Source organism: Heteronotia binoei, chromosome 1 (genome assembly GCF_032191835.1).
Source record: "Heteronotia binoei isolate CCM8104 ecotype False Entrance Well chromosome 1, APGP_CSIRO_Hbin_v1, whole genome shotgun sequence".
NCBI classification, from domain to species: Eukaryota; Metazoa; Chordata; class Lepidosauria; order Squamata; family Gekkonidae; genus Heteronotia; species Heteronotia binoei.
In genome coordinates this window covers 173,935,647-173,955,463 of record NC_083223.1, presented here as the reverse complement: position 1 = coordinate 173,955,463, position 19,817 = coordinate 173,935,647, and the positions used below count along the sequence as shown (strand labels likewise).

Genomic DNA, 19,817 nt, shown 5'->3' with positions numbered 1-19,817 from the left:
AGCAGTAGCAGGATTCTCCAGTTTAAATCAGGACTGTGGTATTCTTAAAATGTTTTCCATCCAGGCCCCCCTTACTTAGAAATAAATTCCACAAAATCACTGGGACTCACTTCCAAATGAACATGCAAGGGATTTGGCTGCATGTCTATGCAAGTCTATAGCTGACTAAACAAAAAAAGCTCTTTACAAGTGTGAATTTCCCCATTGATTTTAATTAGATGGTAATACAGACAGATTGGAAATTCCTTCCAGGTTATTTGAGCAGCGGAAAAAGCATATATAATATTGAGCACTGAGTACATCGTGAATTTTGAGCAGGCAGCAAGGTGCTTCCAATAAAATATCCAATCTGGAGGGTGCCATGTTAGGAATTCCATGGCAAACAGGTACAACTGTTTAATTTTGGTACATTCCCAAATGTGAAAAAGTCTGCTTTAGTTCTAAGCCAAACTAAGCAAGGCAGCAAAAGGCATTGTGGGTTTTTAGATTCAGCCATTATCAACTAACAAAACACCAAACTGATTTGGCATGTAAGTCCCATAGCTAATGTTAACAGACTAGGTTTATGCTGGTTAACTGAGTCAATTTACCATGGTAAATTAAGAAAAAGTTCCTCCCATTTTCATTTCATTTAAGTCTGCGGGTGAGATGCAAGACATGTTGCAAGAAGGCTGAGTGAAAGCATATGATTTAAACATTTTTAATGTATTTTAAATTAGCCAAGGTTAAATCAGTTGAAATTAAAGCTCTTCCAGTGACCCCTGTGGACCTGCCATTAATCCTGATGCCAACATTTCCATGTATGTCTTGCTCAAGAAACCACACATTAGCTTAAAAAAAAAGAATCTGAGGCTGATCTCCATCCATTTTTACTCAAGCTTTTACAAAAGTATGAATTGACGAACTACCAAGTGGCACCATCCACTGAGCCAGTGCAGTGTAGCGGCTAGAGTGTCAGACTAGACCCCCAGGGAGATGTAGGTTCAAATACCCAGGCTGCTACACATAGTGACCTCAGGCTAGTCAACCGAACTCTGGGCTATTGTGAAGATAAAAGGAAAAAGGAAACCCTACAGCCTGCCCACAACTCTCTGGAAAAAGGGCAGTATAAAAATCTTATCAATAAAAAAGTTCTACTGGAAAAAAAATAAGAGTGGTGTAAGAGTACAACAAAAACTGTAGAATTTCTTGTCAGATTCTGCCCTAGTACAAAATGTTAAGAAATACACAAATACCTATCTACAAGATTTGCTTCCAGCTTTTCCTAAGGACCTTGATAGAAAGTGCTGTTGTAACCAATTTATGGCAACCCCATAAGGTTTTGAAGGCAAGAGATATTCAGAGGTGGTTTGCTATTGCCTGCCTCCATCATGACTGTGGTGTTCCTTGCAGGTTTCCCATCCAAAAACTAGCCAGAGCCGACCCTGCTCAACTTCCAAGATCAGACGAGATTGGGCTAGCCTGGGCTATCCAAGCAGGACATGACAATAATACCATTCAATAATTTATTGCATCAATAAATACTATATAGAAAAGAGTACGTGCAGCATACTTGTAATACAGCCCACACCAGACTGATCTTGCAAGCCAAGCTGGGTTGACCCCAGTTAGTACTTGGGTGGGAGACAACCAAGGAAGTCTAGCATTGCTACCCAGAGGCCAGCAATGGCAAAACACCTCTGACTGTCTCTTGCCTTGAAAGCCCTCTGGTGTCACCATAAGTCAGCTGCCACTTGACAGCACTATCCACCACATTACATTGACAGAGGTTCCTATCTTATAACAGCAGCCTGTAGTATCACACATTGATAGTATGTTTATTTATTGATTTAATTATTTCATCTGTAGCCTGCTTTTCTCGCTAAGACTAAAGGCAGATAACAGAATATAAACAATTCAAACTAGCAAGGAAATAAACAAACAAAATTTTAAGTAATGACATACCATTGTTCAGTAAACATCTTTGCCATGTGATTGAAAAGGCACTTTAGACTCTGTGTCCTACAACACCCAAACTCATGACAAAGAATTCTTTGCTCCAGTGATTATGGTACAAAAGAAATCTACTTCTGATGAGTCTGAGTTTGTTGCCACAACAGTCACTATCCCTGGCATAATATTTCTAATAGTTCTTTTGCACCTCTGCAGACAAAAACTGCATCCTAAGGCCCAATTTTAGCTGACACTGCTCTCTAAATCTTATTTCTCCCCTCCCCAACTGGGATGAAATAGGATTATCTCTGATTCAATGAATTATGCAAATATTATGTGCAGCTGGAAATGCTTAAAATGATGATTTTTTGCCCAGCAAAGAGAGCCATAAAAATAGCTCTCACTGCTATAGCTTTAATATTTGATGCTCTAGAGTCTACTCTTAGTTTTGTTACATAATAAATATCCAAGCTATTATATTACAGTGTCAGCATAAACATATTAATATCTGCAACTGAAGAACTCCCACGACAGGCCGGGAACTGCAGTGCTTTAGTCAATAAAGCAAGATAATTTTGTTTTATACAACATAAAATCACAAAACATGAATACCTATTGCAATAAAGGGCTGTATTGTTGATCCTTTGCTCTGTTGTGTTATTCAAACCTGTCTATCATTTCTTAGTGTTCAAATTTAATTTATTTAATTTAATATTATAAAGCTGTCGATTTTCAGAATTAACATGTGAGGCAGGATAATTTACAGAGCAAAACTCAAGGGTGAGAATCACAGACCATGTGAAGACAGCCATGGGGAAAATCTATGTCATCCTGTGCCAAGGCAGTTGTGGGTATCCACTGGAATGCGCAAGATCTTGGAGGTGGTCTTGGCATTTTAAAAATCCTTAGTTCATTAAACCCCACTCAACAGAATACATTCAGAGCATAAAGCTCTTGCTTATTCCTTTCCTAAAGGAAATCAAGAGCACATAACTGAAAATGACACTATGAACTATCAGAAAGGCTCAAAAAAGTCTTTCTCCCCGTTTTCACAAGAAAGCTCACTTAGATAGTTTGAAAAGCTTTCTTCTACTAGAACCAAACCATCTGTTTATGAGAGTTCTAAACAATTGATGGGCTTTGTTAACTCCTTTGTGGTAAGTCTCATTGTGACAGAAGGATATTCACCAATGGAATAATTACACTGTGATTATTCTTCTCTGTTTGATAGTTCTGCACTCTCTCAGTATTAGGACCATGAGGCACAAGCAAAATTCACTAATGATCAGATGTCTCTGCTCTAAGGTTGACAACCTCCAGGTGGTGGCTGGAGACTTCCCGAAATTATACCAGATCTCCCAGAAACAGATTTTCTCCAGAAACAGCCTGGAGAAATGGCTGCTTTGGAAGGTTAGGTTAGATTTATTTGATTTATACCCTGCCCTCCCTGCTGAGGCAGGCTCAGGATGACTTACAGTTTGTAGTAAAACAACAATTTGTAATAAAACAATAATAAAAACATTAAATAACATAACATTCGGGTGCTAATTTCAATACAATTAAGTGACATAGTAGCTAAATACATAGATGGCATTCAGAAGTCTTAAAATATCAATTCAGATCCAATGTCCTCGGCAATGGCAGTCATTTCAGTTGATTCTAATTGGAAGGTGGACCCTATGCCATTATACCCCACTGAAGTCCCTTCTCTCCCCAAACCATGCCCTCCTCAGGCTCCACTAACAAAGTTTCTGGATATTTCCCAACCCAGAGCTGGCAATCCTACCCTGCTCCCAAAGATTTCCAAGTGCACACCACAACCTCTATGCAGGGCTTTTTGGTAGAAAAAGCCCAGCAGGAACTCATTTGCATATTAGGCCATACCCCCTTCATATCACCATTGTTTCATATACGGCTTTTTTGTAGGAAAAGCCCTGTAGGCATTCATTTGCATATTAGGCCACACCCCCTGCTGCCAAGCCAGCCGGAACTGCGTTCCTGCTCCAAAAAAGCCCTGCCTCTATGTAACTTTGGACAGCCAGTGTCGTATTGTGAGGAACTAGGCCTTGAAGACCCAGATTCAAATGAACCTTGGGCCCATGGCTCTTTCTATGGCCAACCTCCCTCACAGGCTTGTTGTAAGGATAAATTGGAGGAAGTAGCCACAAAGGCAACACCTGAGCTCCTTGGAAGAAGAGCAGTATAAAAATTGTGACAGGTAGGCTCATAGTAATTATCTACGAGGGCTAGATTTATCTTGTGTCATAGCCACTTAGCACAATTTTCACTCAGCAAATCCTGAGCAGACAGAAGAGCATCTGAAGATCAGCATCATGATAAAAATGTTACACATTTTGCATTCACGTGCTGTGAATAATATACAGTTCCCTCATACTAGGATCAAAGACTTCCTTATTTAGAACAATTTGTCATGATGTCTCAACTGGATTATTAGCAAATTTGGGGAGGTTTTATTGTTGTTGTTTTGCATTAGAACAAACTGTAATTTATTAAAACACCAGATTACAAACTGTAGTTAATTCTAAACCAGGAAACAGTCAATCAATGCATAATACGTAAAAGGAGGGCACTAGGATCACATAAACTTCATGGGTTCTGAAGCTGGTTCTCAGACTGAACTGAGCATAGTCACTGGCTTCTACCATGTAATTCTGAGTGGTCTGCTGTAGAAGCAGCATGTCAATGAGAGTAAAATCCTGTGAAAGTCATTATACACATAATCACTTCTGTGTATGCTATTTCTATGTATGGCACATGCTTGTGGTGATTACAAAAATAAAAAAATGATGATTAATTACAAATTTATCAACAGAATTAAATAGCTTATTAGTGGAGGAGAACATGCTAATAAAACATCCCATATCTTTCCCAAAGGAGAGGTCATTATCAGAACCTGGTAAACTGACAGAAAAGACAACTCCCCACTGTGAATTTATCATTAGTAATGCTGGCAGAATTCTTCAGTTTCTCAAATTCTGGTATCCCTAACTGAAAACAGATCCTTCAGGGTACATATGGAATGTGCATCCAGAAAAGCATAGACAAAATAACAGTATATGTCTCTATCTACTCTTCCACAATGCTACAGCTCTAGTCTGACTACCCCAGAGAATAAATTGAATGAAAGTGAGTTTAGGAATCTAAATAAAACCATATAACCAGCACTTAATTTAATTTCATGGCAAACCTAGAGGGTCATATCAAATGCAAAATGGCGCTTAACAACTAATTGTGGTAGGCAATTTAAAGCAATTGTAGTCTAAATTATCTCTGCCCTGGATGAGATCTAGTTACTCCCATACAATTTGTGAAATATCCATTCAGAGAGACATGTCTTTTCTATGCAACATAATATAACCTACAAAATGCATGTTAAATGTCATAGATTGACAATGGAAGATAATACTTGAAAATTCTTTACGAAAACTAAATATCCAGATTTATCTGGGTTTGTGCATCAGATGCATGTCAAATTGTGATCCAAAATACAGATCCTACCACTGGATTGTATCTGAAGCTCAAGCAGCACAGCTCCCTGTGATCCATTCTTTCAAACTCAATCACAACAACAAAAATATAGCCAAGACCCAGAGTGCTATAGTTGCCTACTGATAAGATAAAGTCATCTGAAGTGTACTCTCTCTGTGGTCTTGCTGACTGAATGTGACTTGCAGAAGGTACAGTCCATTTTCGATATCAACTGATAATCTGACAATTGATAGTTTCACAGTTTCAGGCTATGAAATTATAACTGATATGAGTTCCCAAATGACAGAACATCTGAACTCATTCTTAGGCTGAATGTGTAAATGACATCCAACCAGTCCTCTGAAGTACTATCTCTGCACATACCTTCAGGCAGTTAACCCCTGAATATCGGTGCCAAGAAGCAACATCAGGGGAAGGCCTCAGCCTTAAAGTTGGTAAAATGTACTTTGGATCCTGTTACCAAGTTGGTAAAATGTGCTTTGGATCCTGTTACTGTTAGATGGATCCGTAACTGGTTGTCAGATTGCACTCAAAGAGTGCGTGTGAATGGTTCCTCATCCTCTTGGAGAGGAGTGACAAGAGGAGTGTCTCAAGGATCTGTCCTGGGGCCTGTTTTGTTCAACATCTTTATAAATGATTTGGATGAAGGAATAGAGGGAATGCTTATTAAATCTGCATTTGATACTAAATTGGGAGGGGTCGCAAATACAGTAGGAGATAGAAACAGGATACAGGATGATCTTTTTTTTTTACAGATATAGATTTGTTTTATTTTTGCAGAACTAGATAGTTGCCATAACCATGACCTCCTTACAACCGTCTGGAAGGGTATCTTGCTGGTGCCGACAGCTTAATGCACACCCAGGCTCTAAGTCAGCAGAGCTGAGTCATTGGTATGCATGGAAACCGACCTTGGATCGGTTGGAAATGCAGCAGGCACAGTAGTACCGCAAAACCAGGAGCCGTCGCTCCACTGCAAGTCAACGGCTCCCCTTCAGGGCTCTAAAGTTCTGCATTTAGTTAAGAAACATCCAATGCATGGTTATAGAATGGGGGTGTAGTATGTGTGAAAGGCCTTGAGCCATTTCTGAGCTGATGCCTGTTTGAAGTTAGTTGAGACTATATATCCTGTGATGAAACATTGTGAGATTACTTTAGTGTTACATGGAAGAGGTTGTTGATACTGATTCACTGTGAAACTGTATGAATTGTGGTTCGTGGATTATTTGATTTGAAGGAAAATGGAGTACAGCTTTCCATTACTTGAAGATTTGTCGAAACAGGAGCTACAAGTCGACTGCCTGTACTTTGGTGCTCTACTATCTTCCATGAATGCACTCTTTGAGAGTTTTGTCTATGTATTTCTGTATTCTCACTATTGTATTGCTATATAGTCTTAGTAAGTGTTGGTCAGTATAACCATTTGTGGTTGTGTGTTTATTTGATACTGTGAATTTAGCAGGAGATATTTGTGAACTGAAAGCCTCGCGGTGCAAAGTGGTAAGCTGCAGTGCTGCAGTCCAAGCTCTGCTCATGACCTGAGTTCGATTCCAGCAAAAGCTGGGTTCAGTTAGCTGGCTCAAGGTTGACTCAGACTTCCATCCTTTTGAGGTCAGTAAAATGAGTATCCAGCTTGCTTGGGAGTAAAGTGTAGATGACTGGGGAAGGCAATGGCAAACCACCCTGTAAAACACAAGTCTGTCGTGAAAACGTCATGATGTGACATCACCCCAGAGTTGGAAGTGACTGGTGCTTGCACAGGGGACTACCTTTTTTAAAATTTGTGAATTATGCATTACGCAGGGGATTGGACTAGATGACCCTGGAGGTCCCTTCCAACTCTATGATTCTATGCTCTGTTTGTTGGCCCTCAAGGGCAACCGTCTGGCTACTGTGTGAAACAGGATGCTGGACTAGGTGAATCACTGGTTGATCCAGCAGGGCTCTTCTTATGTTCTGAAAATCCATCTTTAAGTTGTGTAGTTTACATCTCTTAAGGTTAGAATGGACATGATTTCAGGAGATCAGTGAATGGTTATTTAATGAATAACTGTTGCTGCAGGAAATCCCATTTCTAACCAGGGCTGATTCCACACTAAACCTTGCTCCGCGCCAGGTTTCTGTTTCTCTCTGGAGCAAGCTAGCGATTTTGCATCAGTTGCTCCACACCACCATTTTGCATGGAGAAAACCTGCGATTTGTCGCACCACAGCATAAACCTGCTTTTTCAGGTTTACTCTGAGGCGCGGCAAATCGTGGGCTCCGACTGCAGTACTGCAGCTTTACCACTCTGCGCCACGGGGCTCTTTCCCAATCCTTTAACAAGCACTAAATCTGAACCAGCTTTTTTTTAAAAAAATGGTTCAACAATTCTCTCTGAGGAATGTACTGTGTGTGAACCCAAGACCTGCTGAGATATGTAAAAGTGATTGCACTGCTTGGGAGCAGTGACCATAATGTTATTGATTTCACGATTTGTATAAATAGGAAGTTGCCCCAAAAGAACAACACAAAATCACTTTTAACTTTAAAAGGGGTAAATTATCTGAGATGAGAAGGCATGTGAAGAGGAAACGGAAAGGAAAGGTAAATAGAGTCAAAACCCTTGGGGAAGCTTGGAGGCTATGTAAAACTACAATCCTAGAAGCTCATATAAAATATACCACAAGTTAGGAAAGGCACAAACAGGTATAAGAAAAGGCCTGCATGGTTAATAAAGTAATTGAAGCTGTAAAAGGTAAGGAGGATTTCTTTAAGCAATGGAAATCTAGTCCGAGTGAGGTTAATAAAAGGGAACACAGGCTGTGGCAAATCAAATGCAAGACTGTGATCAGACAGGCAAAAAGGGACTATGAGGAGCATATTGTAAAAAACATAAAGACCAACAATAAACATTTCTTCAAATATATTAGAAGCAGGAAACCAGTCAGGGAGGCAGTGGGGCCCTTGGATGACCAAGGGGTAAAAGCATTACTGAAGGAGGATAGCTGAGAAGCTGAATGCATTTTTTGCCTCTGTCTTCACTGTGGAAGATGAGAAGTGTTTGCCCACTCCAGAACCACTAATTTTGGAAGGGGTGTTGAAAGACCTGAGGTGACAAGAGAGGAGGTCCTACAACTGATAGACAAATTAAAAACTGATAAGTCAGCAGGCCCGGATAGCTTACATCCAAGAGTTCTGAAAGAACTCAAAGGTGAACTTGTGGATCTCCTGACAAAAATATGTAATTTTTCATTGAAATCTGCCTCTGTTCCTGAAGACTGGAAGGTAGCAAATGTCACCCCCATCTTTAAAAAGGGTTCCAGAGGAGATTCAGGAAATTTCAGGCCAGTCAGTCTGACTTCAATACCAGGAAAGTTGGAAGAAACCATTATCAAAGACAGAATGAGTAGGCACATTGATGAACACAAGTTATTGAGAAAGACTCGGCATAGGTTCTGTAAGGGAAGATCTTGTCTCACTAACCTGCTAGAGTTCTTTGAGGGGGTGAACAAACATGTGGACAAAGGGGACCCAATAGATGTTGTTTACCTTGACTTCCAGAAAGCTTTTGATAAAGTTCCTCATCAAAGGCTCCTTAGTAAGCTCGAGAGTCATGGGGTAAAAGGACAAGTCCTCTTGTGGATCAAAAACTGGCTAATTAATAGGAAGCATAGAGTGAGTATAAATGGGAAATTTTCACAGTGGAAGATGGTAAGCAGTAAAAATGTCAAGACAGTGTGCGATTGAAATAAAAAAGGCCAACACCATGCTGGGAATTATTAGGAAGGGAACTGAAAACAAATCAGCCAGTATCATAATGCCCCTGTATAAATCGATGGTGCGGCCTCATTTGGAGTACTGTGTACAACTCTGGTCGCCACACCTCAAAAAAGATACTATAGCATTGGAAAAAGTGCAGAAAAGAGCAACTTTCCCTATGAAGAAAGGTTGGGTTTTTTTGTAAATAATTTTTTTTATTTTGTAATATAACTCATGTTATTTCTCCATCTTACATTCCTACAGTATCTTACATTCATATTACAGATCCATCAATTACCTCCCTCTCTCCTCCCTCCCATCCCTCCCAAATTGACAATTATAGAAACCATTTATATATTCAACCACATGCACACCCTTTGGAGCCTGAGCCTTATTTCATTATTAGGCCCTATGAAGAATGGTTAAAACGCTTGGGGCTCTTTAGCTTGGAGAAACGTCGACTGCAGGGTGACATGATAGAGATTTACAAAATTATGCATGGAACAGAGAAGGTAGAGAAAGAAGTACTTTTCTTCCTTTCTCACAATACAAGAACTCATGGACATTCAATGATATTGCTGAGCAATTGGGTTAGAACTGATAAAAGGAAGTATTTCTTCACCCAAAGTGTGATTAACATGTGGAATTCACTGTCACAGGAAGTGGTGGCGGCTACAAGCATAGACTGCTTCAAGAAGGGAATGGATAAGCATATGGAGCAGAGGTCCATCAGTGGCTATTAGCCACAGCTTATTGTTGGAACTCTCTGTCTGGGGCAGTGATGCTCTGTATTCTTGTGCTTCGGGGGGGGGGGGGGCACAGTGGCAGGGCTTCTAGCTCCACTGGTGGACCTCTTTATGGCACTTGGGTTTTTTTGCCACTGTGTGACACAGAATGTTGGACTGCATGGACCATTGGCCTGATCCACCATGGCTTCACTTATGTTCTTATGTACTGCCCTAATTTAGGTCAAAAAGTGTTAAAGAGCAAAGTAAATACATCTAGAAAATGCATTAAGGAAAGCGTAACCATAAAGTTATATAAGCTTGTGATCTGAAGCACATTCATTTACAAAGATGTTACATTTCAATGAGTAGGGATTACTTAACATTTTTATATTCAAGTTAATTACCTTGCCTTCATCACAGCTGTACCTGAGTACCACCCAAGCTTTTAAATAATTATAAATTCCTTCAGTCTGTCATATGAAGAGTATCATATGAAGAGCCAAGAGAGGATCCACCTTTTCTTAGTCGGCCCCTGACTAAGCAGCTTAACTAGAAGAAGTCAACCATTTTTATCCATATAGGTAATGAATCTTCTACCCTCTTCTACTGCATTGAAGAACATTATACACAGAATCCTTTGAGCTACAAATACACAACAGGATATTGTGGACTACTGATTTTAACCATGCTTACTTTCACTAAATTCCTGCACTTACCGCCACAGTATAAGTAAGTATACAACTGCAGCCATAGGGCTGTTATGAAAATAAAATGGAGGAGAAGAGGGTGATGCAAATTACTTTGGGTCCCCATTGGGAAGAAAGTTGGGGTATAAATGTTGTACATATCCTGACGTACTTCAGTATGCTTTTAGACAACAACAGACTCACAACAGTTTAAAGTTATTATATCTTTTCCCCAAGGAACTTTGGAAACCAATAATTCCAGAGGGGCAGCTTTGTTAATTTATTTGCTTCATCTATAGCCTGTCTTTCTCACTGATACATAAAACAGATTATAACACAGCTTTAGACTATTGCAGCAAAAATAAACAAGAGTCTTGTGGCACTTTAAAGACTAACAACATTTTTCCAGTGAAAGCTTTCCTTCCACTTTACATTTGAAGAACAGATTATTCCACTTTATACAAGAACAAACTTTGGTTAAGTCTTCAAGGTGACCAAAGGCTCCTATTTATTTTGGGACCTGCAGCCCTGGAAGGGCACCTGGAGATCAGTAATACTCAGAACACAAAAAATTGCCAGGTTTCCTTGAGAGAAGTCATAACAATTAAGCTGGTATAAAACTGATTTTGTAATATAGAGCTGCTTTTTGATTCCTTTTAGAGCAGGACCACATGCTACTGCAGCTCTTTTCCAGCTGTTCAAGTGCATGTATGAGAAGCAAAAAGCTAATACTTAAACACACTTGAACTGACTAATACCTGTCCAGGCAAATGGATTTATAATCACAGTATGTTATAATGAAAGACTTAACATACATTCCTAGCTTTTTAACTGCTACTCATACCTCCCTTTTAAACATTATGTTGGCCAAAAGGTAAGCAGAAGGAACTTGTGATTATTATTGCATCATGGCTTACGATCAGTTTCCACAAAACAGAGTACTGCATTCCAAACTTCAGCACAACAATACACACAGCATCTTGTGAGGGGCTGATGACTTCCAGTCCAAGTGAATATGCTCATGACAAAAGTGAAATAGACCTTATTGCACTGAGAGTTGGTGTGAACAAGTAATTGGGAGAAAATAAAAGGGCCAAATGAACAAGTAATGCAAATGTTTTCAGTTTAAAGTAATAGAAAGCATGCAGGGACAGTCATATTTATTTATTTCTATATTTATACTCTGATTTCTCTTAAAGATGATGATGATATTGGATGATGATATTGGATTTATATCCCGCCCTCCACTCCGAAGAGTCTCAGAGCGGCTCACAATCTCCTTTATCTTCCTCCCCCACAACAGACACCCTGTGAGGTGGGTGGGGCTGGAGAGGGCTCTCACAGCAGCTGCCCTTTCAAGGACAACCTCTGCCAGAGCTATGGCTGACCCAAGGCCATTTCAGCAGGTGCAAGTGGAAGAGTGGGGAATCAAACCCGGTTCTCCCAGATAAGAGTCCGCACACTTAACCACTACACCAAACTGGCTCTCAGGGGTATCCCTCACATAATTCTCACATATCCCTCACATAATTCTCCATTTTAGTCTCACAACAACTATCTTGTAAAGTATCTGTATAGTGAGGTACCTTGTAAAGTATCTTAGAATATGTACCTGCACATGAAAGCTCACACCCTGAATAAACGGTATTATAGGTGCCACTGGACTCAAACTTTGTTCTACTGCTTCAGGCCAACTACCTTGTAAAATGGATCTACCTTGTAAGGTAGTTCAGCCTGAAAGAGAGTGACTAGCCCAAAGTCACCCCACAGGCAGAGTTGGGGCTCTAACTACCACATTAAACTGTCCTTCATATGCGGTGTAGGGGATATAGTGATGGACAAGGAATTAAGAAACCCAGGTTCAAATCTCCACTCTGCCATGGAAACCTGATGGGTGAACTTGGGCCAGTTACTCTCTGTCTCCTAACCTACCTCACAGGATTGTTGTGAGGATAAAATGGAAGACAGAAGAACATTGTAAGCCCTTCTGGATTTCCACTAGAGAAAAGTTGGAAAGAAAAATGAAGTAAATAAATAAATGGACCCTTATCACAGTAGTATGAAATGCTGATCCAAAAGGTACTTTCTGAAGTTTATTTCTGTTCACTATGAAGAAAGTCCTAATTTTTTGTATCATGTTCAAATAGGCAAGATTGTTCCTGCTCCCCAGCCCCCAAGCACATACCCCCAAAAACTCCTTTAAAAGCCCAGAACACTCAGTCTACCAGACATCACTTCATGTCATCTAAGGCCCCTTTCAGTTGAAGGTCACAAAACTAAATACTACTCCCTAAATACTACCCAATATATTTGCCATCTCTCTAGAAATAGGAGCCCTACTGTTAAACTGTCAAGAACAGAGAGTGAATGTAGGAAAATTGCCAGAGGGAATGAAATGAATGAAATTAACACACTCTCTTGACAAGATGACACCTCTGACAACTTAATTGCTGTATCCCAACCATAATTAACATAATAAAGCACCCAACATCTAAAAGCAACTCATCAGTGTGGGGGGAAAGGATGCAGCTAAACCTGAATGCAGGGAAAATCTGCACACCTTTTTAAACAGAAGTACCATTTTTAATACAGGACACTAAAAACAAATGTATTTGTAGCATATGAAAAGCACCTATCAGTACTATACATAAGTAAGTTCTAGAATCTCTGTCACTAGCCCTAAACAGCCTATGCCTGGAACAAACACAGAAACAGGCTTTACTCACTTCTCCACTCCTGTGTTCCACCATGACCTTAAAGATCAACTGGGAACATTCTTCCAAGTATAACATCTGTGCCCCAAATCAAATCTACAAGGTGTTCATTGAGATATTCTCATTGGCAGCCCTTCAACTGAGGAATTATCTTCCTGTGGAGACTTGCAAAAAGCTTAACTCAAAGACAGTTTCAAAGGTTAGCCGTGCTAGCTTAGCTAGCTTATAGTCCCAGTAGCAGAAAGATTTTCAGAGTTTAAACTTTCAAGAGTCCAAGCTCTTGAAAAACATTAAGGGAGCCTGGATTCTTAAAAGCTTATACCTTAAAAAATCTTGTTGGTTTCTAAGGTGCTGCTGGATTCAAGTAACTTTTGATAGACAGGGATAAGGAAAGGCATAGCAGTAAATTACGTATATATTGGGGGATGAGTGTGGGAAGTTCACTAAACAGACAAGCTAGATGCAGTGAAGATCTAGGTGGACTTCAGAAAATGGGGCCAACCATTTTTCCAAAGGCCATTAACCATAATAGCACCTTGGTGTTCAGAAGAGGAATCCCTCTGATAACCAGATGCTAGGACCAAGCAGCAGCAAATGTCTGAACTATTCCCTCTGGTTTTAATCAGAACGTAAGCTTTCGTGTGCTCTAAGCACACTTCATTAGATGAGGAATCCGGCAAAGTGAGCGGAGCCACACATAGCTGGTAGGCAATGGCTCAGAATGTTAAATGGTACAGATTTAAGATCTAATGACAGAATAGTAAAATTATCTGGTAGGCAGTGGTTTAGAATGTAAAATAGTACAAATATAAGATCCAATGATGGAATAGTAAAATTAACAAATTGAGCAAACCTTTGATCTGAGTAGCATGAGCATGCGAAAGCAACAAAACAGTAGTATGTCAAAATGTGAGAGTGCCTGTTAATGACACTATTGTTATAAACCTGGGCCAAAAGGAAGGAATTTCTATCTCATAAGTTTTCCCATCCAACTAATTAACCTTTTAACATGCAACATACTGCTCACTGTGTCAGATTCCTCGTCTGATGAAGTGTGCTTAGAGCACACGAAAGCTTACGTTCTGAATAAAACTAAGTTGTTCTTAGAGGTGCTATTGATTCCTATTTTGTTCTACTATTTCAGACCAACACGGCTGCTTACTTGGATCTATTTCCTCTGGGTGAGCTTCTCAGGGGTGTCAGGATGGCCGCTGTTGGAAACTGAATGCCAGCTCCTATTCTCATTGAGAAAGGCCATTCTTACATTTGCATGTGCCTCTCAGGCTGTAAGAGCCCCATGATGCAGAGTGTTAAAGCTGTAGTACTGCAGTCCTAAGCTCTGCTCACGACCTGAGTTCGATCCCCAGTGGAAGCTGGGTTTTCAGGTAGCCGGTTTGAGGTTGACTCAGCCTTCCATCCTTCCGAAGTCGGTAAAATGAGTACCCAGTTTGCTGGGGGGAAAGTGTAGATGACTGGGGAAGGCAATGGCAAACCACGCTGTAAAAAGTCTGCTGTGAAAACACTGTGAAAGCAACATCACTTCAGAGTCAGAAACAACTGGTGCTTGCACAGGGGACCTTTCCTTTCCTTTCCTCAGGCTGTATTCGTACCACATATAAATAAAGTTAATGCAGGCTAGAAGGTGGAAGAAAAATCACATGGCTATTTGAGCCAATCTAAGTTTGCATTTATATTATAATGCAGTTGAAGCACATGTGTGAAAACATGCATGAGCTACAGCTTGAAAGAACAGCCAAGCCAGAGACAACAGACATCATCAAACAGACTTAGCACCCTTTTAACATGTCCTGTCAAATTAATGTCCACCTCAACATGATGCTTGGGGAATAATGTCAACTGACTGAACAGAATAAATCTGTGACTTCTGCATGGGCAGACCCTCCTCACCTCATCTTGCCAGGTCCAGACCTGCTACTTCCTCTCAGGGTTTGCCCTCTCTTTTAAGACCACAACTATTAGCTACACAGTTACTCAGTATTCAAAAAGACATTTAAACTAGTTTGTCCAGAAACATAGTTTTTTTTTAAAAAAAAAAAACCCATGTTGCCAAGAGTATTTTTAATCCAATAAATCACTCCAGAAATTGTCATAATCTACATTTGTATGGCACATCTGTTGAACCAGAAGTTGAAACAGCAAAATGCCCCACTCCCTATTAGAAGCCTCAATTCAGCAGACATGACACCGAATCTGGGCAAAGGGTACCCTTCTCCTGCCTTCTTCCATGTTCTTCAAAGACACACAGCCTAAAGACCTGTGCTCACTGCTCAGCAACGGTCCACACGGTGGAATTCAGTTCATCCCAGAAAGGTTAAAATGTACAAATCATAATTAAGATAGACTGGGTAGCTTTATCCTATGAACTGTCATTGCCCCGTGTAAACAGAAATACAGAATTGGTGGATTAGGCGCTAAGTGGAACACAAATAAAGACATCCATCCCTGATGAGCCACAGATTCTGTCTTCCCCATCAAACCCACCATTCTACTGCAAATCATTTTCATAAGGGTGAGAGAAGGCGAGTGGAGCCATCCTAGAAAAAGGTGAGAGAAGGCGAGTGGAGATTTTCCTATTTAAAACAAAAATTTAAATCGGAATTTTCTCCACCTTCCTCACCCCGTGTCAAAGGTATCCGATTCGCATGAGAAGATCTGGCAATATTTTAGCCTGACTTAGGTATCAGGTCCCTGGCCTGAATTGATACCCTCTCTGTCTTTCCCTCTCCGTGCTAGCCCTCCCAGTTACACCCGTGTCATTTCGCTGCAGCTTCCTTGTCCTCCTCCTGCGAAACATGCACCGTCTCCAGTTATACCCGACTCCGGCATTCATCGACACTGTACACAAAAGCAGAGCGCCGGAGCCATCCTACAGCTCTGGGCGGCTCCCCGTGCCGTTCTCGTTTCTCATGCATGCGCCAAGGAAAAAGGCAGGGGAGGGGAGTCAAAGCCGAGATCCTTCCAGGCAGAGGGCAGCACCTCTGATAGCGCCCTGACTACAAGCGGCCAGCCCACTCCAGACCGTCCTGTGGCCAATCCAACCTGCATTGGGCTTTACAGCCATCGCCCGTCTCTCTGCCGGCCTTGACTGATCGCGAGCAGCGCAGCATATTCGGGGCGTGGGGCGGAAAATCGCTTGCAGCGTAAAGCAGCTGCCTTGCACTGCAGCAGCAACTTACGGGTTTCGCCAAGGCTCGGGTCTGGCGCGCGGCTCACTCGGCTCGTGCTGTTGGACTCGCACGCGCCGCCTTCTGAAAAGCTGCCCGGCCGGGAGGGGATTGAGGCGGGGAAGGAGGGAGGGGAGCAGCGGCTGGTTGGGGCACAGAGGCGTTTCTCCTGTAACTCAAAGGCGGCCGCCCGCCCGCAGCAGCAGCGCCACCTGTAACCGCCTGTCACCCCGTAGCGCCCGCCCTCCCTGCCTGCCTCCTCCCCATTCCCTGCGTCGCCCCCTGACGGAGAACAGGCTGCCCCGCTTCGTCGAGAAAGGGAAGGAGACGCGCGTAGGCCGGCTACAGCTGGCTTTTCCAGAGGCGGCAGCCAAACAAGAAGGAAAGAAAATCATGGAAGGAGAGAGGGAAAGCAAAAAGCCCCAGCCAGCCGGCTGCTCTAGGAGTCCCTTCCAACCCAACAGCACCGCTGCCGCTTTCAGCTTGCTTCGCACAGCTCCGTAGACACGCAGGCCGGCAGTGAGGTAGTTTGGGGGAAGAAAGCTGCCGGTCTAGCTAAGTGGCCTGCAGTAACTGAGGACGGTAAGGGAGCCCTGTGCTCTCGCGGGGGAGGGGCGAGTGGTTTGTGAAAGGGATGACTCGCACAGCGCCACGCCCACTCATGGCCCAGTGAGTTTATGACTCGGGAGAGAGCGCTTCCATTAGGAACCTTGTTGAGTGAGTGGTTTATCCAGAGTGGTTTGCCTCTGATAACGGCTTTGCCCAGAGTTTCTGTCTGCACAGGCTCCACCGTGATTGTACTTGGAAATGGATAGTTAAAGCTTGTTGCAGCCAGTATTGGGCGTTACTTGGTGGCCGGCCTACAAAAGTATTTATTATTTTTACAGTTGAAAACTTTAATTGCCCGCAGTAGCCGGCCTTACTTGACTTTCCAGGCTGTGACTAGATTGGACTAGTCAAGAGTTATTTAGACTGCTTATGACAACTTCAGGGGATTTGATGCCTGAGACTTGCTCATTCCAAAGCAATCAAGAGATGTTCACAAAGCCAAAGCGCCCACATGGCCAATGCTGAAGCAAAATCTCTTATTTAAAAACAAATCAAGTTTCACATTAAGAGCCCACATCTTTGGGCTGGGATATGTATACTGCCTTGTGGTGTGAAAGCATTAAATTATGTATTACATATGTGGTAGTGGGAAGCCTAAACTTAAGACCCCAGCACTGGTGCATTGTCAATTTAGTTCGTCTCCAGCATTGCTATTTTGGCATTCCATGCTTGTTTTGCAAAGGGGACATGTGCAAGAAAAATGGCTCTGCAAAGTGCAGTGATAGTGTTGTGTTTGGCATTCATCCCGGGAAGTACAGCATAGCGTGCCGGCGGACAGCGCCTGGAAGGGACGAACGCAGCCCGCCTATGACGATCAGTGGCAGGAAGTTTAACTGGCGAGGATTAGACCTGACCAGGAAGAAGGCTGTTCCGGGGAATGTATATAACAGGGGACCCAGACCCGCCATGTTGTCTTTGTGATGTACTAGCTAATGAAGCATGTTGCCATCTGAACGTCTCCGACCTCAGTACATTACACTGGCGACAAAGGTGGAATTCTGGTGAGCAGAGAGCAGCCTCCAGCCACCCGCAAGCCCTGCACTCCAAGCTCTAGTGCTTCTGTGGCTGAGGTCATGGCTACTGCTCCCAGACAAACCCTACTGGCATTCGACGTCACCAGGCCCGACTTATGGGAATCATGGGTGAACCAAATCAACTACTACATAGAGCTGTACAAAATGGAGGCAGCGGCAGAGAAGGGGCTTCTACACGAGACAGCAGAGACAAGCTGAGTCCGCCGCTGAGTATCTTGCGGAGTTCTGTGGATTCGCCCTGAGATGCGATTTCACGGGGGACCTGGAAGAGATCCTCCACGGCCTCGATCTCGGATGGCTCCGATGAGGAAGGGGCACACCAGCTTCGCCGCCAGCCATGCAGCGGGCTGAAAACACCAAACCGACCACGAGCAAGCACCAAGTGCACCAGTGCACCAGCTGTGGGAACCCACACGAGCGCTGAGACTGCCCCTACCGCAACGCGGACTGCAGAAGCTACGGAAAAGTGGCCACATCGCCCAAGCTTGCAGGGCTAGAACCAACAGGAGGCCCCAGTCTGCACACCACGACTCGACAGACGCACACACGACAGCCTCAAACAGCATCCATGTAATGAACTTGCCCCTGGACACCCCCAAGAAGGTCAAAGTGCAGGTCTTGATCAAGGGGGGTCCCTGCCTGATGGAATTGGACATAGGATCCTCCATCTCCATAATTTCGGAGGAGACCCTCAGTAAACTCTGCCACCACAACTGCCCGTGGAGTTCATATTGTGGGACTTTCAAACGAATCCAGTGCAGATCATGGGTGGGCCAGAGTTAGGGTGGAGTTTAAAAATTTTAAAGGGGCCCTGGACATACTTGTGGTGAAGCGTAGGCTCCCCACCCTTTTGGGATTGGCTTGGTTTAAGCCCCTGGGCATCAAAATTGTTGGGGTGAACCACATGCAGGCCCACAATTTCGATCAAGTGTGCTGGGAGTTCCTGGAAGTATTCAATTGGGCTCTGGGAACCTACAAGGGGCTACCTATCGTGCTTCAGCTGGACCCCACTGTTAGACCCTTAAGGCTGAAGGCTCGGTGGGTTCTGTTTGTGCTTAAGCTGAAAATCGAAGCCGAACTGAACTGTTTCGTGGCCCAGGGAGTGCTAGAGCCCGTCTCCCATGCCAGTTGGGAAACCCCCAGTCAAGCTGAACGGGGACTTGCGCATCTGTGCAGACTACAAATGCATGATTAATAAAGCACTACAGGACCACCCATACTGCGTCCCGGTGGTCAGCCATGTCCTCGCCTCCCTGACCGGCTCTAAGATTTTCGAGAAGTTGGATTTGGCCCAAGCATACCAACAACTTCCGGTAGATGAGCAAACGACTGAGGCTCAGACCATAGTTACGCACCGGGGTGCTTTCAAGGTGCGGAGGCTACAATTTGGGGTCAGTATGGCTCCGGGAATTTTCCAAAGCTTAATGGACTCTCTCCTTAATGAGATTCTCAGCCTTTTTCGATGACGTTCTGATAGTGGCACCCGACGAGTTCTGCCGCCGCCTTTGAGAGGTGCTTCGCTGTTTCCAGCATGCGAGTCTCAAGGTGAAGTGGGAGAAGTGCTCGCTTGGGGTGCCAAGGGTGGAGTTCCTGGGGTTTACAGTGGATACTGCAGGAATTCACCCAACAGCTGACAAGACCAGGGCAATAGTCCAGGCCCCGGCCCCCACTTGCAAGG

General features: G+C 43.0%; 1 protein-coding gene across 2 annotated transcripts in view; it reads right to left on the bottom strand.

The window, feature by feature from the left end:
- The window catches only part of CDC42EP3 (CDC42 effector protein 3), a 39,047-nt gene extending 22,359 nt beyond the window's left edge, over positions 1 to 16,688 (bottom strand). The window contains exon 1 of one of the 2 annotated variants that reach the window (XR_009555681.1): positions 16,509 to 16,688. The gene's annotated coding sequence lies outside the window, so the exon portion shown is untranslated. The remainder of the gene's footprint in view (positions 1 to 16,508) is intronic. The other variant, XR_009555683.1, reaches the window with a different exon arrangement.
- Positions 16,689 to 19,817: the final 3,129 nt, after the last annotated feature.